At 39.3% G+C, this 15004-nt stretch overlaps 1 long non-coding RNA gene across 1 annotated transcript in view; it reads left to right on the forward strand.

Moving 5' to 3' along the window:
* LOC138853143 (uncharacterized) overlaps positions 1-12581 on the forward strand; it is a 135862-nt gene extending 123281 nt beyond the window's left edge. Inside the window, exon 3 of the long non-coding RNA XR_011392366.1 lies at positions 11947-12581. This is a non-coding gene — a long non-coding RNA (uncharacterized lncRNA). The remainder of the gene's footprint in view (positions 1-11946) is intronic.
* Positions 12582-15004: the final 2423 nt, after the last annotated feature.

Consider the following 15004-nt stretch of genomic DNA (forward strand, 5'->3'; position numbering starts at 1 on the left):
ACCACAGCCAACCACCTTTAATAATCCAACAAAAATCTGCTGTGCAGGTGATAACCAGCTCCTGTGCTAGACAGCACACCCGACCACTTTTAGAAAGCCTGAACTTGCTAAATATATGAGACATACACTCATATCATTGTGCCTACTACATATACAGAACATTAAATTCCAATATAAACCCTACACTTAAACTACTCCTTGACAGTTACAACAGAATGCACAGTCACAATACAAGGCATAAGGCACTCTTCAGCATCCTTCATGTCAGTTTCACACTATGCAAAAACATTATGCACATACAGGGCCCGAAGATCTGGAACTCACTACCAGACCGGTAAAGGATCCCCTGACTACTCGTAAATTTAGGACTTTGCTAGAAAATCATCTTATCTCTCAATACTAACCATTTCAACCAAAACAAATGCTAATTAGTAATATTATGTGACCTCTAGACTTTTAAACTTCTGCCAGTCCATGAAATATTGCTGCCTGAACCAGTACAGTGGACCCTTGCCTAACGATATTAATCCATTCCTGAGAGCTCATCGTTAGCTGAAAATATCGTTAGCCGAGTTAATTTTCCCCTTAAGAAATAATGGAAATCCAATTAATCCATTCCAGACAGCCAAAAGTATTAAAAAAAAAAAATTTTGTGAAATAACATTTCCCTACAAAGAAAACAATAAGACATGCACAATAACTACATAAATAAATGTTAAAATGACACTTACCTTTATTGAAGAGTATTGATGAGTGATGTGACACTGTTTTTCTTGAACACTCTTGGATTTTCAGAGTGATACATGAGTAAAAGCTTCACTTTGCAATCCGCACTAGCATTACAACAAAACATGAGAGTTAGCCTGTCTTTCACAGGCATGTGTCCTGGGAGTGCCTTTTCCTCCTGAGCAATGTAGGTCCTGTTTGGTATTTTCTTCCAGAAAAGGCCTGTTTTGTCACAATTGAACACTTGTTTGGGGATGAATTTTTCAGCTTCACAATGCCTTATCACACTGTGTATGCCACTGCAATTCTTAAATCTCTCAAACCAACCATTGCTGGCCTTAAATTCACCAATATGAGGACTAGTTCCAGGCATTTTTTCCTGTTCACCTGGGTGTTAGTCAACTGTTGTGGGTCGCATCCTGGGGGACAAGATTAAGGACCCGAATGGAAATAAGTTAGACAGTCCTTGATGATGCACTGGCTTTCTTGGGTTATCCTGGGTGGCTAACCCTCTGGGGTTAATCGTTTCTCGGTAATTGTTTCACGTTAAGCCACACCATTGTATGTCATTGTATGGCATTGTATGTCCGAGATCGCCTGAACTGTTGCGTAACACATACAGAGTCTCTTTGGATAGAATTTTCAGAGGGGCATGAAAAACTGATTTTAGGAGTGATATACCGTCCCCCAAACTTAGATAGGGACCAAGGGAGACTACTATGGGAGGAAATTGTTAAGGCCACAAGGCACGATAATGTAGTAATTCTAGGAGACTTTAACTTTAGTCATATTGATTGGAATTTCTTGACTTGGAATTTAGAATCATATGACTTCTTAGAAGTAGTTCAGGATTGTTTTTTGAAGCAGTTTGTGACAGAACCTACAAGGGGAAATAACCTGCTTGACTTAGTTATGGCAAACAATGAATCCCTTGTTAATAATTTAGAAATTTCAGAGGAACTGGATGCTAGTGACCACAAATCAATTACATTTAGCATTGAATGGAAGTACGATAGTAGCGATAACTCAGTAACAGTCCCAGATTTTCGCTTAGCAGATTACGATGGGCTTAGAGAACACTTATCATCTGTTGACTGGGGTAACGAAGTGAGCTATCAATATGACAGTTTTCTGAACACTATACATGCTGCTCAAAGAACGTTTATCCCATATAAAGAAATTAGATCAAATAGAAATGACCCAAAATGGATGAATAATAGGCTCAAATATGTACTAGGGCATAAGAAAGGAATTTATAGGTGTATCAAAAGAGGTGAGGGTCATCTTATGAATCAGTATATTGACATTAAGAGGGACATTAAAAAGGGGATAAGAAAAGCTAAAAGGGACTATGAAATTAAAGTTGCTAGGGATTCTAAAACTAACCCAAAAAGTTTTTTCCAGGTCTATAGAACAAAAGTTAGAGATAAGATAGGTCCCCTTAAAAATAACTATGGGCACCTTACTGACAAAGAGAATGAAATGTGCTCGATTTTTAATAATTATTTTCTCTCAGTTTTTACACAGGAAGACACTAACAATATTCCAGTAATTAATTTTTATAGTGGGCTAGAAGAAGATAAATTATGTAACATCACAGTCACTAGTGAAATGGTTGTGAAGCAGATAGACAGACTGAAGCAAAATAAGTCGCCGGGTCCTGATGAGGTTTTTTCAAGGGTTCTTAAGGAATGCAAAATGGAACTCTGTGAACCATTAACTAATATTTTTAATTTATCTCTTCAAACAGGTGTAGTGTCTGATATGTGGAAGATGGCTAATGTAATTCCTATTTTTAAAACAGGGGACAAGTCGTTACCGTCAAATTACTGCCCAATAAGCCTGACCTCAATTGTAGGCAAATTACTAGAGTCAATTATAGCTGAGATTATAAGAAGCCATCTCGATAAGCATAGCTTGATTAATGATACTCAGCATGGATTCACAAGAGGCCGGTCTTGTCTAACTAATTTATTAACTTTCTTCAGTAAAGCTTTTGAGGCTGTTGACCATGATAAAGAATTTGATATTATTTACTTAGATTTTAGTAAGGCTTTTGATAGAGTTCCGCACCATAGACTGTTAACGAAAGTGGCAGCTCATGGCATTGGGGGAAAAGTGCTCTCGTGGATCGAGTCATGGCTCACTGACAGGAAGCAGAGAGTGTCCATAAATGGGGGTTAAATCCGAGTGGGGATCTGTAACAAGTGGCGTTCCACAGGGATCAGTCTTGGGCCCGTTGTTGTTTATAATATATATCAATGATCTTGATGAGGGAATTACTAGTGATATGAGCATATTCGCCGATGACACGAAGATAGGTAGGATAATTGATTCAAACGTAGATGTTATGGAACTTCAGGAGGATTTAAACAAACTCTATTCTTGGTCAGAAAAGTGGCAGATGCAGTTCAATGTAGATAAATGCAAGGTTCTGAAGCTTGGGAGTGCCCATAACCCTAGTACTTATAAGTTAAATGATGTAGAACTTAGCCATACAGATTGCGAAAAGGACTTGGGGGTTATGGTGAGCAGCAACCTTAAACCAAGACAGCAATGCCTAAGCGTACGTAATAAGGCAAATAGATTACTGGGATTTATATCAAGAAGTGTAAGCAACAGAAGTCCAGAGGTCATACTGCAGCTTTATACATCATTAGTAAGGCCTCACCTAGATTATGCAGCTCAGTTCTGGTCTCCATATTACAGAATGGACATAAATTCATTAGAAAACATTCAGCGTAGGATGACTAAATTAATACATAGCATTAGAAATCTTCCTTATGAAGAAAGATTGAAGACTCTTAAGTTACATTCACTTGTTAGACGAAGAATGAGGGGAGACCTGATCAAAGTGTATAAGTGGAAGATAGGTATTAATAAAGGGGATATTAATAAGGTCTTGAGGATGTCTCTCCAAGAGAGAACCTGCAGTAATGGATTTAAATTAGATAAGTTTAGATTTAGAAAGGACATAGGAAAGTATTGGTTTGGAAATAGGGTAGTAGATGAGTGGAACAGTCTACCTAGTTGGGTTATTGAGGCTGGGACTTTGGGTAGTTTCAAATTTAGGTTGGATAAGTACATGAGTGGGAGGGGTTGGATTTGAGTGGGACTTTCACATCAGAGCTTATTTCTTGGGTGGCATTGAAAATTGGCTTGGGCAAATGTTTTGTTAGTGGGATGAATTGTAAAGGACCTGCCTAGTATGGGCCAACAGGCCTCCTGCAGTGTTCCTCCTTTCTTATGTTCTTATGTTCTCTCCACATCTTCTAGTAGTACAGCTGATGGTGGTGGAGCAACAGCTGACTATGGTCCAGCAACAGCTGATGGTGGTGCAGCAACAGCTGACTGTGGTGCAGCAACAGCTGAAGGTGGTGCAGCAACAGCTGATGGTGATGCAGCAACAGCTGACAGTGGTGCAGCAGCAGCTGACTGTGGTACAATAGTATTTCTCACCCTTTTTACCAGAGGGTTGGCACTAGAAGCTTTCTTTGGGCCCATGGTGGCTTATTTAGCAGTTACAAGCACTATAAACAATGGAATAATACAAAATGTATCGAATGTATGCATGCAACCAGCCACCCTGGCTTGTAAAAAATGATGGCAGGGTTGGATCGACAGGTTCGGGACGAGTCATGTTGGTCAGAAACAGCTGATGGTGGTGCAGCAGCAGCTGACTGTGGTGCAGCAGTGGCTGACCGTGGTGCAGGAGCAGCTCACCGTGGTTCAGCAACAGCTGACTGTGGTGCAGCAGCAGTTCACCATGGTGCAGCAGCAGCTGACTGTGGTGCAGCAGCAGCTGATTGTGGTGCAGCAACAGCTGACTGGTCCAGCAACAGCTGACTGTGGTGCAGCAACAGCTGATGGTGGTGCAGCAACAGCTGACTGTGGTGCTGCAGCAGCTGACCGTGGTGCAGCAACAGCTGACAGTGGTGCAGCAGACTGGTGCAGCAACAGCTGATTGTGGTGCAGCAACACCTGACTGCGGTACGATAGTATTTCTCACCCTTTTTACCACAGGGTTGGCACTAAAAGCTTTCTTTGGGCCCATGGTGGCTTATTTAGCAGTTACAAGCACTATAAATAATGGAATAATACAAAATGTATCGAATGTATGCATGCAACCGGCCATCTTGGCTTGTAAACAATGACGGCAGGGCTGGATGGACAGGTTCGGGACAAGTCATGTTGGTCAGAAACAGCTGATGGTGGTGCAGCAGCAGCTGACTGTGGTGCAGGAGCAGCTCACTGTGTGTTACGTTAGTTGTCCCTTATTACTTTGATAGTAAGGTTCTCACTACATGTTCTAGTGTAGGGTAGCTTTTTACTTAATGGCCTTATCTGTCTAGGGGTAATACTTACACTATGGCTGATCATCCTGAGTGTCTCTGATATCCTTTCACCAGCCCTCTTCACAGGTTATGTAAACTACTACTATAAAAATATAACTGTATTCTGAATAGATATGTACAGAATATACAATTACAGCCTCACATTTTCAAAACAAAGATCTACACACTCCATAGCTGTTCTCCACATGGTGTTTTCCAACAACTTTTGTCCTTCTCTCTTCTTGACATAATTCTGGGCTAACCAGTGTTTTGACACACTTTAGTCACCCTGGGTATGGTGGCCACAACTTAAATTATAAAAACTCACCCCCTGGAGCACACACAATGCCCCAAAAGATAGAAGAAGGACCCAGAGATCCTGCCAGGTTGAAGGTCAGCCACAGAGAGAGAGCCTCAGTGAGAGGGAGAGAGAGAAAGACTAGCTAAGCTCCTCCCACCAAAACAAAAGACTGTTGCCAAGCACAATTCTCCAGTTACCACAATTCTACCACCCTTAATTTTACTTTTTCAAAAAGAAATACAACTTTATAAACTACTAATTTAAATTGTGTGTTTATGTGTCTATAGTATAACATATTATATTGAGAAAAATAGGCTTGACCCAGCTGCCTCTCAGTCATAAGGTTGATCAGCCCTTATGACATTTAGAACTGAGTCCCCATCAATTCAATATAATTAGGTATTCCAGAGTAACTGTTACTTATAAATACATGTTGGGTCCTATAGTCCCATAACACTGTGGTTCAGCAACAGCTGACTGTGGTGCAGCAGCAGTTCACCATGGTGCAGCAGCAGCTGACTGTGGTGCAGCAGCAGCTGACAGTGGTTCAGCAGCAGCTGACTGTGGTGCAGCAGCAGCTGATCATGGTGCAGCAACAGCTGACTGGTCCAGCAACAGCTGACTGTGGTGCAGCAACAGCTGATGGTGGTGCAGCAACAGCTGACTGTGGTGCAGCAACAGCTGATGGTGCTGCAGCAGCAGCTGACAGTGGTCCAGCAACAGCTGACTGTGGTGCAGCAGCAGTTGACCATGGTGCAGCAGCAGCTGACTGTGGTGCAGCAGCAGCTGATCATGGTGCAGCAACAGCTGACTGTGGTGCAGCAACAGCTGATGGTGGTGCAGCAACAGCTGACTGTGGTGCAGCAGCAGCTGACCATGGTGTAGCAACAGCTGACGGTGGTGCAGCAGACCGGTGCAGCAACAGCTGACCGTGGTGCAGCAGACCGGTGCAGCAACAGCTGACCGTGCTGCAGCCAGGGCCGGATTAAGAAGTCTCCGGGCCCTAGGCTATTCAGATTGGCGGGGCCCCTTTGAGTTACGAGTAAGCAAAGCAACCCCTTCCAGCTTGGGGGTGGGGGGGTCGGTGTGAGCCTGTTTAAGGTCTAATTAAATACATTCTGGCTATTTAGATTAAATTTAATAGGGAAAGTACATCAAGACAACCAAAACCATTTACCAACAGCCATTATAACTATCTTGTTAAATCATGCATTTTAAAGAGAATAAACTCAAGACAGCATAGTATTACTAGATTAGGCTATTAAAGTAGTGACATCATGTACCTATTATATTCAGCATAACCACTACAGCACTATTATTCCCTTTATAAATCACTGACCATTATTGTTATCACTGCATCATGCATAAGACTATCAAATCATATAAACTCAAGAAAGTAAAGAATTGTTTATATTCACAGGCACTTCTTAAATAAACTTTTTTCTGGATTTCATATTGGCAAAATCATCAATTATATTCTGAAAATCAATATTTCTTGTTAGATCAGACTCAATGGTCAACAAGGCTAGGTTACACAATTTGTCTTGGCTCAATGTTGAACGGAGCTGGTTTTTCACTCTCTTCAAAACAGAAAATGAACGTTCTCCTTCACAGTTAGTAGCTGGAAGTGTTAGGTAAAGGCGATACACTATGTCAACATTAGGGAAGGTTTCTGAGATACCTGCATTTCTTAAATGTTTCAAAGCAGCTGAAGGTGCACATTTTTCAGGTGGAGCTTTAATCTGATTCATATACCCAGAAAAATGAACTATTTCTTCAACAAATGTGTCCTGAACATCTGCTGAAAGGTGTTGTTGCAACTTTAATGCAGCTTCTCTCAATTCTGCATCTGGCATAGTAGTAATTTTGAACAGAAATCCAAACTTGTCATTGAGATTCTGGTAGATTTCTTTTCTTTTCACCAATTCTGTAATCAGTGAATCCAGAATGACGAAGTATGTAGCTGTCTTACAGTTCTTCAGTTAATTTGTCACAGTACAAGTCTAGATAAAGTGTAATTACTACAGAAAATTGGAGAGGAATCTCCCATACTCACCCATTAGTGGGAAAACACAGCTGTTCTGATGTAAACAAAGGCATGTTGAGTGTTGCCATCTATGGTTAGGTTTATTTATTTTTATTTTATTTTATTTCATTATTTATTTTTGTTTTGATTAATTTTTAAAAATCAATTTTACTCTCCAAACACTTGAACTTTTTAGGTAGGGACCCCTTTGCACTTGCACCATGTGTGCAGTCTTGGATGAGCCCCTGAACCCCTTGGACCGCGGGGCCCCCAAATGCGCGGGGCCCTAGGCAAATGCCTAGTTTGCCTATGCGGTAATCCGGCCCTGGGTGCAGCAACACCTGACTGTGGTATGATAGTATTTCTCACCCTTTTTACCACAGGGTTGGCACTAGAAGCTTTCTTTGGGCCCATGGTGGCTTATTTAGCAGTTACAAGCACTATAAACAATGGAATAATACAAAATGTATCAAATGTATGCATGCAACCGGCCTCCCTGGCTTGTAAACAATGACGGCAAGGCAGCTGAGGCACTCAGGCTGGACAGACAGGTTTGGGAGGAATCACGTTGGGTGAGTTTTTTATCGTTAAGCGATCCAAATTTTTTACACTCAAATGCTTCGTTAGGCGGATTTAACGTTATGCGATGCATTCGTTAGGCGAGGGTCCACTGTATTTGTAATATTTTTTTATGTGCAACTTCAGAATTATTATTCTTAAAGACCTCCATCTTGACTACTTCGCATTAGTATTAAGATTAAATAAAATTGTAATACAGTTAACCACTACTATCTTGTCTAGTTTTAGTTACTGTGTATTAGTATTAGTCTGTACAAAATGCCCTGGCTATCTTTGTACTTAGCAAATCAAAATTGTAATTACACATTGTAACCATTACAAAGAAATAAACGTTTATCTTTATCTTTATCTCAAACAACTACTTGATAACTACAACAGAACACACAACCATAATACAAGACAAATCACTCTTCGATATCCCTCATGTCCACCTCTCCCTATGCAAAAATGCTATGCATGTAAAGGGCCCAAAGATCTGGAATTCATTACAACAACACACTAAAGGACCCCTGCCTGCAAATCAATTTAAGGCCCTACTTAGAAATCTCATCACCCAAAATTAATTGGACTACCAGTTACTCTAAAGCTACACACACAAAAAAAATTATGATGTCTCAATTTCTATACTGATTATTATGCTGAAGATTGCTCAACCATGTGCTCATTACTTCAAAATTACAATGTTCATATTTCATTGTTTTGAATACTAAATTGGGATACTGTACTTCATATTGTAAAGTGTTTAAATTGTTCTATTTTAATACTGTAATTTTTATAAAATAATTCAATCCTGTAATTATTCTCTATTACATAAACTTCTCTATTAGACTTATTAAAGCCATATATCATTACCTATTAATACTCGATTCTCTTGTACTCACTGTAACTCATCTAATGACCATTTAATCTGTTATAGCCTTATTAATCTTAATCTTAAGTTAATTTTAAGTTTGCCTGGAATGCTCTGCATACAAGGGGCTTTTAGCAGGTACACTCACCTACTATATTCCTTTGTACAATCGTGTATCATGTCAAAATAAATTATTATTATTATTATTATTATTATTATTATTGGAATTTCTTGAGTAGTTTAACCCATAAACGGTCCAAGCAGATCTACGTTCACATGTGTATTGCTACAAAAGTAGATCTACGTTTTTTTTACATATTTTCAAATATACCAAAAAAAAAAGTAGATCAAAGTTTTTTTACACATTTTCAAATGTAAAAAAACAAAAAGAAGATCTACTTTTTTACATACTTTCAAATGTTGAAAAAACGTATATATACGTTTGGACCGTTTACGGGTTAACTGGTTCAATGATTTCAGGCTAGGAAAGATATAGGAGTCGGTTAAGAAATGGAAGTACAGTGGACCCCCGCATAACGATTACCTCCGAATGCGACCAATTATGTAAGTGTATTTATGTAAGTGCGTTTGTACGTGTATGTTTGGGGGTCTGAAATGGACTAATCTACTTCACAATATTTCTTATGGGAACAAATTCGGTCAGTACTGGCACCTGAACATACTTCTGGAGTGAAAAAATATCGTTAACCGGGGGTCCACTGTAGTTGGATGAGTTGGTTTTGTTTGGTATAGCAAAGTGTTAGTTTGGGAGATGAGGTGATTTTTTAATTATAGCTCTAAATTGATTAGGTATCTTTTGTTGGTTTGGGCAATGAATTTCAGATCTTGGGGCCCTTTATGCGCATTACATTTTTGCATAGGGTGAGGTGGACATGAGGGATGGTGAAGAGGGTTTTGTGCCTTGTGTTATGTCTGCATGTTCTGCTGTAGTTATCAAGAAATTTGAAAGGATGGTTTATATTGGAATTTAATGTTCTTTGTATATAACATGCACAGTAATATGAGTGAATATTTTGTATATTAAGTGAATGGGAGTAATTGAAATTTCTCATCATTGAACTTCATATTGTTTTCTGTGGTCCATTTAAAGATTTGGTTGATGTCTGCCTGGAGTCTTGCAGTGTCTTCAATGGAGGACACTGTCATGCAAATTCAGGTGTCATCTGCAAAGGAAGATATGATGATGTGGCTTACATCCCTGTCTATGTCAGATATGAGGATGAGGAACAGGATGGGGGCGAGTACTGTGCCTTGTGGAACAGAGCTTTTCACTGTAGCCACCTCAGCCTTTACTCTGTTTACTACTACTCTTTATGTTCTGTTTGTTAGGAAATTATAGATCCATCTATGAGCTTTTTCTGTTATTCTTTTGTTATGCATTTTGTGCATTTTTACACCATGGTCACACTTGTCAAAGGCTTTTGCAAAGTCTGTGTATACCACATCTGCATTTTGTAGATCTTCTAGAGCATCCAGGACCTTGTCATAGTGGTTTAGTAGTTGGGACAGGCAGGAGCGACCTGCTCTAACCCCATGTTGCCCTGGGTTGTGTAAGTGATGGGTATCTAGATGAGTGATGATGTTGCTTCTTAGAGCCCTTTCAAAGATTTTTATGATATGGGATGTTAGAGTTATTGGTCTGTAGTTCTTTGCTATTGCTTTACTACCCCTTTTGTGGAGTGGGGCTATGTCTGTTGTTTTTAGCAGCTGTGGGATGACCTCTGTGTCCATGCTAACTCTCCACAGAATGTTAAGAGCACATGATAGGGGCTTCTTGCAGTTCTTGACGAACACGGAGTTCCATGAGTCTGGGCCTGGAGCAGAGTGCATAGGCATGTCATTTATCGCCTTTTTGAAGTCATTTGGTGTTAGGTTAATATCAGATAGGTTTGAATCTACCAAATTCTGAATCTCATTCATAAAAAATAATTTAGGTCTTCAACTCTTAGTCTGGTTAGCGGCTCGCTAAAAGCCGAGTCAAATTGGGACTTGAGTAGCTCACTCATTTCCTTGCTGTCATCTGTTTTGGACCCATCTTGTCTAAGTAGGAGCTCAATACTGGATGTTGTTCTTGACTTAGATTTGGCATAAGAAAAGAAATATTTTTGTTTTTTTCAGTTTCACTTATGGCTTTTAGTTCTTCCTGCATTTCTTGTCTCCTGTAAGATTCCTTTAGCTAAAGTTCAGTGTTTGCTGTTTCTATGACCAGTGCCTTCCTTCATACTACAGATATATTGGCCTCTTTTAGTTGCTCTGTTATTCTTCGCCTTCGCCTGTATAGGGAGCACCTCTCTCTTTCTTGTTTACATCTTCTTTTCCTTAAAGGAATGTGCCTTGAGCTTTAGTGTAGAAATAGCATAAATAATATCAGTGCACTTGTGAAAGAATATTAGACTCACCAGTTGACGTGTATTGGACGCATGGCATGATTTGTGTACTTTTGAACTTTGGCAAAAATCAAACATTTCTGCTACTTTGAGCTCAATTTCAAGGTACTTTTCATTGTGAAACCAATCAAAATCATCTCAATTTCTGTAATATGTCTTCCATTCTATAAAATGAGACCATGAAAACCAGAATACAACCATAAATACCACAAGAAAATACAGTGCAAAGTCGCTGTTTTAAACCAAAAACACGGTCAAAGTTTTTTTTTTCTCATTACACACTGTGTGCTGCAGGATTCTTTTTATACTGTGCACACTGACCATATAGACCCTTTCTTTCATATGTAGGCCTACCAGCTTTCTCTCACTAGATTTGAAGGCACTGGAATTTACTCGTACTAGTATGACAATAACCCTGGTGTGTAAGCTGTACTAGTACATCGGAAACCCTGAAAGGTTTAATACCAAATACATACCTTTTAATAAAGACGGCATTGTAAGAAATGAAACTTACATTGGGTCTTATACTTCTTTTCTTTAGGTTTGTTGACTGTATTTTTAAAATCATGAAGTCCATAACAAATATTATAATGAACTTCATTACAACTAATGGAGATAGAAACAATGATGACCACGTAAAGTGTTATTATAACATTTAATGTTTTATGCCATAGTCACATGTTGTAATGGAATGTTTATACCAGATTCATATATCTCCACAGGATATGTTGGATAATGAGAATGATGTGGTGGCAAGCTGTAGCAGGACTAGAACAGCAAGTGGAAAGAGCCAGTCCACAATGCTTCATCAGTGCCACTTCTGTGCCTACAGCACCTATAGGAGATATGACCTCAACAAACATATACGTACTCATACAGGAGAGAAACCTTATGCTTGCCCATACTGTGCAACAAGTTTTGCCCAGAATAGTGCTATGAAGGCTCACCTTCGTCTTATTCATAGAGTAGAGAAGTCTCATACTTGTCCACATTGCAAGCAAAATTTTCCTCGGAAAAAACTTTATCAAAATCATCTTCTCGTGCACAACAAATTTTCTTGCTCATATTGTTGTTATACATCAGATACACAAAATGAACTAAATCAACATGTAAGTATTCATTCCAACTGTGTATAACTGTTACTTGGATATTTGTAATAGTATAATTAATTAAAACTTGTGCATACCATATATAATTTTGTATTAAATCATTGGCTTAAGAATGAAGATCTTGTAAAGCTTACAATAAAGACTTAATACAAATATATAAACAGTGATGTATATTTTGTATAGCCATTTATATATTCCCTTTGTTTATCATCTGTGAGTAAAATAGTAGAGAATTTTCTTACTTTTGCTTTTATGGTAAACAAATATGAATGTATTTATATGTAAATTTTTGTTAATATTAAAAATATCTAAGAATGAAAACATCATTTTTTCACCTTAGCTACCAGGTAACAGAAAAATAAAACAATGGGATTATGTTCCTGTTATCAGCAGTGATATTTTTTGTGCTCATAAGCCAGACTTCCCTCCTGAACACTTGATCATTCATGGTATGCAGCCCAAGATTTGCAGGCTCACACAACCATCAAAACCAAACTGATCAGACACTTCCTACAGACACTTTTCTATTTCTGCCACCTTTTTTCCTAAGGCTTATACATTTTTTTACACCATTGAAGCTGTACAGCTCTATCTTAGTATTCTACCTCTCCAAGTTGCAACCCATAATAGTCAGCTGACACCTAGGTACCTATTCATTGCTAAGTGAATAGAAGCATCTGCTATAAAGAAACTTGCCTACGTGTCTCAGTTTACCTGAGAAGTACCCAAAAATAGTTTTAATTATTCATATATTTTCTTTGTGTCCACTGTCTTTTTTGCCTGTCTCATGACCCCTAAATTGAAATCTAACTATAGGATTTCATCTAAAATATGCTCATTCTTTCTTATGAATAACAATATTAAAGAGTTTAGTGCAATATGTAAAGAGATAAAGGAAAAACACATAAATAATATGAATGTGCAAAATTTCCTATTAACCACAGCTTTCAGTATTCACATATCCTTAAAAAATCTAACCCCCAAGAATTATTGTGTTTATCTATTATATACTGTACATAACACTGCAATACAGGTTCTCCTTACTTAATGATGGGGTTCTGTTCCTAAGAGTAGGTCAGTAAGTGAACTGGTTGTCAAGCAAGGAGAATACTGTCCTGGTAGTGGCTTTGTGTCAACCATCTTTAGATATATTTTTTAATGTCACCTTTGCATCATTTATAGTATATTTATTATATTTTTTAATGTTTATACAGTGGTGTACTGTATACTGTAATAAACAGAATAGAGGAAATTAGCTCTAATATACATTACTTAGGTTTGCTTACTGGTTGAAGAGCTGGTCATAAGTCTAAGCATTCAGTAAATGAATACGTCGCTATTATTATTATTATAATCAAAAAGAAGCGCTAAGCCACAAGGGCTATACAGCGCTGCAGGGTAGGGAAGGAAGCAAGGGAATTGGATGGCAGAAGGGAGGGGGGATGATCAGCAGGTTACAGAAAACAGCGGGGCAGGGGATAGTACGGGGGTAGAGGGTAGCAAGAGATACAAGTAGAAAGGGCTGAAAGTATCAGAATTTGTGAAGTAAGTCAGTCGTTGTCAAAAAGTCAATGAGAGAGTCCGGATGAAAGGTGGGTCCATCAGCGAGAAGGGAAGGTAAAGAGAGAGCAGCGGGGCGAAGACGACGACAGAGGTAAATTCTGCGTGCTCGTTGATAAAGTGGGCAGTCCAACAGAATGTGGCTGACTGATAATGGAGCTTGGCAATTCTCACAGAGAGGAGCAAGACGCCTCTCCATGAGATATCCATGAGTAAGACGAGTATGGCCAATGCGAAGACGGGAGAGAGTAGTCTCCCAACCTCGACACTGGTGATAAGAAGACGGCCAGTAACCTATACTCGGTTTAATAGACTGAAGTTTGTTGCCGAGCATAGTAGACCAACGTTGTTGCCAACGGGTGTGAAGGTGGGAAGATATTACAGCAAAATAGTCCGTACATGGAATACCTCTATAAGAAACTGGTAGGTCATGTACTGCTGACCGCGCAGCAGTGTCTGCCTGTTCATTGCCCTGTACGTCAACATGACCAGGGACCCAACAAAAAACAATATCTTTATGCTTAGTAAAGATGCGGCGTAGCCAAAGTTGGATACGGAGGACTAAGGGGTGAGGTGTATCAAATTTTTGTATAGCCTGTAAAGCACTAAGGGAGTCTGAGACAACCACAAATGATGACACAGGCATAGATGCAATACGGATAAGTGCTGTAAGGATGGCATATAATTCAGCAGTAAAAATACTAGCTGAAGATAGTAAATGCCCTTGTACGACGCTGTCCGGAAACACTGCTGCGAATCCTACGCCGTCAGAAGACTTAGAGCCATCTGTGTACACAGCAATGGCATGAGAATGAGAGTGAAAGTGGTCAAGAAAAAGAGAGCGGGAAGCGACCGTAGACAGTTGGGCTTTCGAGCAAGGGAGGGAGAAAGAACAGACTCGAACAGCTGGAACTTCCCAGGGGGGTAGGGAAAAGTGAGATGCTACATGTACATAGAAAGGTGGTAGTTGAAGAGAAGACAAGAGCGAATGAAGGCGAAGAGAGAAGGGACGGAGTAAGCAGGGGCGGCGAACAAATAAAGAATGTCTACTAATATCAGTGACCATTCTATAAATGGAAGGATTGCGGAGATCATGAGAGCGTACATAGTA

This window comes from Cherax quadricarinatus, chromosome 23 (genome assembly GCF_038502225.1).
Source record: "Cherax quadricarinatus isolate ZL_2023a chromosome 23, ASM3850222v1, whole genome shotgun sequence".
Lineage (NCBI taxonomy): Eukaryota > Metazoa > Arthropoda > Malacostraca > Decapoda > Parastacidae > Cherax > Cherax quadricarinatus.